The following is a 6,429-nucleotide window of genomic DNA, read 5'->3' on the forward strand; positions in this document are numbered from 1 at the left end:
AGTTCTTTGTAACCAACACCAAGATGCTGAGGAGGGTGGACCAGGCTTGGGGAGCCCAGATGCGCTGAGCCTGCCCTTGGCCCACCCATAGGTAGTGGGTTGCGCTCCAGCAGTCCCCCCCACACCCCAGTCACGTCCTGTCCCGAGTGCTCTGGGGTCAGGCTTCAGGGCCGGTCCTGCAGGGAGGAGCCCAAGGCCTGGGCCGAGGGTGCCCTGCAGAGGCCGGTGGGGCGCGTGCCCCGGCCTGGAGCTCCCGCCTCCCTCCTCCCCTGCCGCCCGCTCCGGCTCTGGGTCTCCCTCCCTCCCTCCCAGGCCTGGGCAGAGGCGGGGCCAGGCTCTTCCAGGAGCCAGAGCAGGTGCTGCGGACACAGCCTTGTGGGCTGGAGCCTGGCAAGAGATGGGACGAGCGTCCCTGCAAGCACTGCTGCGAGGCCACCGCGGGCAGACACGGTGGACGCCCGGGCAGCGGAGTGGCCCCCGCCCTCCTGTCGGGATCTAGGCGGATGCGTGGGCGCGGCCTCTTCCTGCCCAGGCGTCTTGGCGGCTGGAAGGCATCTGCTGTCCCTCCGCTGTGGGGCTGGGTGGGCGGCGTGTCCGCTGGGAGGTGCCCGTGACCGCAGTCAGTTGCACGGGCGGCGGGGCAGGGCGGGGGCGCTGCCGGGGCCTGAGGCTCTCCAAACTCGAGGCGGCCGTGCACGGACCCCAAGCTAGGCCCTGTTGCTCCAGGAACAGAGTGTCTGTCTACTTGAGGGCAGGAGTCAGCCCGGCCAGCTGGGGTCTCTGGGCCAGAGGGGCAGGCTCACCGTGGACAGAGACACTGCCCGCAGGATCGCGCTCCTTGGCAAAGGCTGTTGACCCCTGAACCTTGATCTTCTGGGCTTTGTGGAGCACATTGAAGGGGATGCGGAGCCCAGGTCCCAGAGGCCACAGGACGGGGGACCCAAGACGTCTCCTGACCTGGCCGGTGGGGCATTTCTGTGGGCCAGGCCTGAGGTCCCTCGAAGCTTCTGGTCTTCAGGGCGGTGGCCTTGGAAACCTCTTCTGGCCTTTCCTGGCCTGTGTCTGAGCAGCGCCGGGGCCAGACCTCACCCAAGGCCTCAGTGCTGGGCGCCCACCCAGCTGGCCTCCCCTCTCTCTCAGGTCAGGCTCCGCATCCAGCAGTTCCTGCCCCGTGGTGGCCGGGGCCTGTCCTGCTGAGGTTCCCACACCTGGGAGCCACTGAGTACCAGGACCTGGGAAGTCTGCCTGGGGGGCCAGCTGGGGGTGAGAGCAGTTGTGGAGATGGAGGCCAAGTGGCGCGGTGGGTGGAGGCCTGTTGGAGAAGCCCAGAGGATGGGGGGTGCGGGGGGGGGGGACCATGAACTCGAATCACCACAGGGGGCGGGGTTGGCCACTGCCGGCACATTTCACCCCAGAAAGGTCCAGGCCACAGCTTGGGCCACCTCAGAATCTGGAAACGCTGAGGATTTGGTGGAAGAGGTGAGGTCAGTGTGGGCCAGGCCGAGGAGCGGGTGAAGCCCGCGGAGGACAGCGGGGACGGGGTTGGTCTGCGCCCCGCACCCTGCGGGGAGGGCCTCCTGCCCCCAGAAGCTCAGGACAGGCAGCCACGGGGACAGAGGCACGGCCTGACCTCAGCCGGCTTCCTGGGAGCTCGGTGAGGCCCGTGGGTGCCCTGGACTCTCCCAGACGCTGGCCTGAAGCAGCAAGGGGGCGGCTCCCCAGCCCTGTGGTTTTGCTTGCATGACCTTTCGCCCCAGCCCCAGGGGGAAGAGGTTTTAGGTGCCCTCCCTGCTCTGCCAGTGCCCCCGGCCCGTGGAGTCCAGAGGCTGAGCCCCAAGGTCAGGCTAAAGTGGGGGTGGGAGGCAGGGGTCACGCCACAGCGTGTGTGGAGGGGTACCCAAAGGGCAGCCAGGGAGGTTGCACATCTCTGGTTTGGGGACAGGCCTGGGCTCGGGCCCAGGTGTCGCGAACCTGAGCGACTTTGGCTGCAGACTCCCTGTTTCCTCATCTGCTGCTCAGTGGGCAAGTCCCAGAGGCCTTAGCGGCTGCTGCTGCCCCACCCCGAGTGGGTCTCACTGAGGGACCTTCGGGCACAGCCCTCGCACTGGACGGGGTTCTGGCCCCCCGGGGCAGCCTGCTGAGGTGATGGCCAGGATGACAGGTGAGTAGACATCACCCACGGGACCAGGGGCAGCGTCCAGAAAGGCTGCTTGGCCGTCCCAGGCTGTGGGCATCCCGGCTGGACCCAGAGCCTGGGAAGGACACTCAGGAAGGAACCAGAGGCCTCGACTCCACAGCCCAGTGACCTGGGGATGGCCAGGGGCCCTGCTGGGTGGGCCAGGGCTGAGTTTGGAGGGGCCAGGCCCAGGCAGACCCCACCGGCCTCACCTGCTGGTGAGGCTCCCCTCCTCCGGGCACTGCCCCCTGGATGGGGCTGAAGGCCACACGCTCAGGACCGTAATTACATCTGCGAAATCCCTTCCCAGTGGACCGAATAACGGGTCCCCCCCACCCCCGAGAAGCCTGGAGCAGACTCAGCTCCCGATGCCTTGGGTGCCCAGGGGCCCACATGGGCTGCCGGCCTGAAGCCCCCGTCCCTCCTCCTGCCCTGGCAGCTCCAACGGCGCCCCCAGCACTGACCACTCCGCCCGCCTTCCTCCCAGAGCAAGCTAATTACAGGGGGTAAGCAAGGGCGCCCAAGAGCACCCCGAGGTGGTGAGGCCTAACAAATGGTGATTGTTTAAAAGAAAGAGAACCCCTGGGGCTTAACGTGGAGCCCTCAGAACGTGGGCCCAGAGGCACCCCCGGCCCAGCGAGGGGCTGCTATCAGGAGGCCAGGCGCCTAGGAAGCAGCATCGTGCGGGTCAGTGCTTCCTGGCGATTTTGGCGGTGCGGCTGGAGGGACAAGGGGGGGCTCCCCCACAATTCCTCCCGGGACCCCGTGTTCTGGGCCTTGTGGGCTCCCAGGCCCAGGTCCACACCTCCTGCTGTCCTCACCGTCCCCTGGGAACTTGGGCTCCTCCAGGCCCGCAAGTCACCAACCCACCTGACTGCAGCCATCACGTCAGACCATGGCCCAGATGCAGACTGAGCCTGTGAGAAGGGGGCTGGGGCGGGGGGCTGGACTGGGAGAGGCCGGCAGATGCCACGAGGAGAGGCAGGCTGGCCGGCGTGGGGCTCCTTCATGAGAGCCGCTTCCTAACAAGTTTGTGTCTAATGTGCAAATCAGCAAAGAGGCTGAAATGGTCACATTTGAGGCTGACAAGGGTGTGAAGAATCCTGGCCGGTCTAAAGTCTTTCAACCCCAAATTCTGCTTCTTGGAATCCAGTCAAAGGAAGAAGTGGAAACTCCAGCAAATGCAGGTAAAACCACTCAGACCCCTTCCCTGATACTGGAAGTCAGACACGGCCCAGCGGTGAAACGACTCGCTACCTGCAGCAGTGTCTCCTGCAGTGTTTAGAGAAGACTTATGTGAAAATTAACAAAGGGGAACCTCAACTATAATGCAGTTGGGAGGCCAGAAGGGTAAGCTCTCAGGCAGGTGCCCCTGGGCCTCAACACAGATCCCAGCAGGCAGAGAGTCCCTTGCACCTGCGGCCAGAAGCAGATACTTCACTGCCACCAGCAGGAGGAAGGACGATGTCCCCCGCCTGGCGGCCTCTCAGCCAATGAAAAGCCACCACCCAGTTCCTCCAGTAGACTGTTTATAACAACTTGCCCTTCTCCTCTGCTTCACCAGACTTGCTTGTGGTTCACCGTAGCTGCCTGTCCTGAACTTCACTTCTTTGCTGCTGCCAAATCAACCCGTTTTGCTGGTAAAATAACTGGCTGTTTTATTGTTTTTGGTGAACAACTGTTAGCAGGACAAAGAAAAAAGGGCAGGATACAAACTCTGGGAGTGTGACCATGGAGCAAAGCCTTCCTCGGGCAGTGGCTGGAGGCCTGGGTCGAACTGTCCTCCATGCTGGGGTGCCTGGTCCAGGAGGGGAAGGTGCCTAGGTTCCCCTGACATCATTTCAGAATTTAAAAACGCACTGTCTCAGATAAAATGCAAGAAAGATTCTGCTATAAAGGTTTTTTTTTTAATTTATTTATTTTATGTATTTATTTTTGGCTGCGTTGGGTCTTCGTTGCTGCGTGTGGGCTTTCTCTAGTTGCGGCGAGCGGGGTCTATTCTTCATTGGGGTGCGCGGGCTTCTCACTGCAGTGGCTTCTCTTGTCGCGAAGCATGGGTTCTAGGCGCGCGGGCTTCAGTAGTTGTAGCTCGCGGGCTTCCGTAGTTGCAGCTCGCGGGCTCTAGAGTGCAGGCTCGGTAGTTGTGGCGCACGGGCTTAGTTGCTCCTCGGCCTGTGGGATCTTCCTGGACCAGGGCTCAAACCCGTGTCCCCTGCATTGGCAGGTGGATTCTTAACCACTGTGCCACCAGGGAAGCCCTGCTATAAAGTTTTGGATACTTTTTATACATTTCCTTTTGAAATTCTTGACTACAAGTAACTAACTCACTGATCACCACAAGTAACTCACTGAGCCCTGAACTGCAGTTCGCGGCCCCAGCCCCACCTGTGCGCGCCCAGGGGTGGGCAGACACCACCATTAATTAACTGACCCTCTGGCCAAGACCCAAAGGAGAAATTTTATTAATTTTAAAATAATGTGAAGAGGGACTTCCCTGGTGGCACAGTGGTTAAGAATCCACCTGCCGATGCAGGGGACACAGGTTTGAGCCTTGGTTCGGGAAGATCCCACATGCCGCGGAGCAACTAAGCCCGCGAGCCACAACTACTGAGCCCGTGTGCCACAACTACTGAAGCCCGCGCGCAAGAGCAGCCATCGCAATGAGAAGCCCACGCACCACAACAAAGAGTAGCCCCTGCTCGCCGCAACTAGAGAAAGTCCGCGCGCAGCAATGAAGACCCAACGCAGCCAAAAATAAAAAATAATAAAAATAAAAAACAAAATTATTAAAATAATGTGAAGAAAAATATGTGAAAGTTTGACCAAAAAGTAGGCTTTAAGCAGAGCCCATTAGCTGTACCCTTGCTCCTGAAAATATCACCTCACACCGGTCAGAATGGGCATCATCAGAAAATCTACAAACAGCAAATGCTGGAGAGGGTGTGGAGAAAAGGGAACCCTCTTGCGCTGTTGGTGGGAATGTAAATTGATACAGCCACTATGGAGAACAGTATGGAGGTTCCTTAAAAAACTAAAAATAGAATTACCATATGACCTAGCAATCCCACTGCTGGGCATATATCCAGAGAAACCAATAATTCAAAAAGAGTCATGTACCGCAATGTTCATTGCAGCTCTATTTACAATAGCCAGGACATGGAAGCAACCTAAGGGTCCATCGACAGATGAATGGATAAAGAAGATGTGGCACATATATACAATGGAATATTAGCCATAAAAAGAAACGAAACTGACTCATTTGTAGTGAGGTGGATGGACCTAGAGTCTGTCATACAGAGTGAAGTAAGTCAGAAAGAGAAAAACAGATATCATATATTAATGCATATATGTGGAACCTAGAAAAATGGTACAGATGAACCGGTTTGCAGGGCAGAAATTGAGACAGAGATGTGGAGAACAAACGTATGGACACCAAGGGGGGAAAGGGGCGGTGGGGTGGGGGTGGGGGTTGATGAATTGGGCGATTGGGATTGACATGTATACACTGATGTGTATAAAATTGATGACTAATAAGAATCTGCTGTATAAAAAATTAAATTAAATTTTTTTTTAAAAAACAGAAAATAAATAAAAAATAAAATAAGCTACAAGGACATATTGCACAACACAGGGAATATAGGCTATATTTTATAGGAACTATAAATGGAGCATAACCTTTAAAAATTGTGAATCATTATATTGCACACCTGTAACATAACATTGCACACCAACTATACTTCAATTTACAAAAGAAAACAACACTAACATTCTGAGATTTCCTCTCTCCCGATAATTAAATCACCATAAAAAGACAGATAATATGTGAATCTGACGTTGAAAGAGAAGCGGGAGGAGATACATATACAAAAAAAAAAAAGCCCATTAGCTGTACCCTTGCCCCTTAAAATCATGTTAAAAAGTAAGCGGGGAGGAGAACCGGTCTGGGCAGGTGCTCCGCAGCAGTTGCGACCATCCCAGCGCAGCCCGCCGCTCACCTGGGCCGAGGTCACGCCCCCAGGCGGAGCTCCACACAGCTTGGCCAATCAGCGCCCTCTCCAGGGGCGTGGCCTCGGGGGTCCAGGTGCCCCTAGAGCTCCTCTGATGCTAGGATGCTGGGAAGACAGACACTCCCTCTATCTTTCCTCTTCTAAAGGAGGCGTGTTGAGGCTGGAATTTCTGTCCCTTGAAACCAAAACTCGGAGGGCGGCCCCTTAGGGACTTACAGGTCCACGAACTGGTCGCCCCTCCTGGGC

The sequence above is a fragment of the Globicephala melas genome, chromosome 1 (genome assembly GCF_963455315.2).
Source record: "Globicephala melas chromosome 1, mGloMel1.2, whole genome shotgun sequence".
Lineage (NCBI taxonomy): Eukaryota > Metazoa > Chordata > Mammalia > Artiodactyla > Delphinidae > Globicephala > Globicephala melas.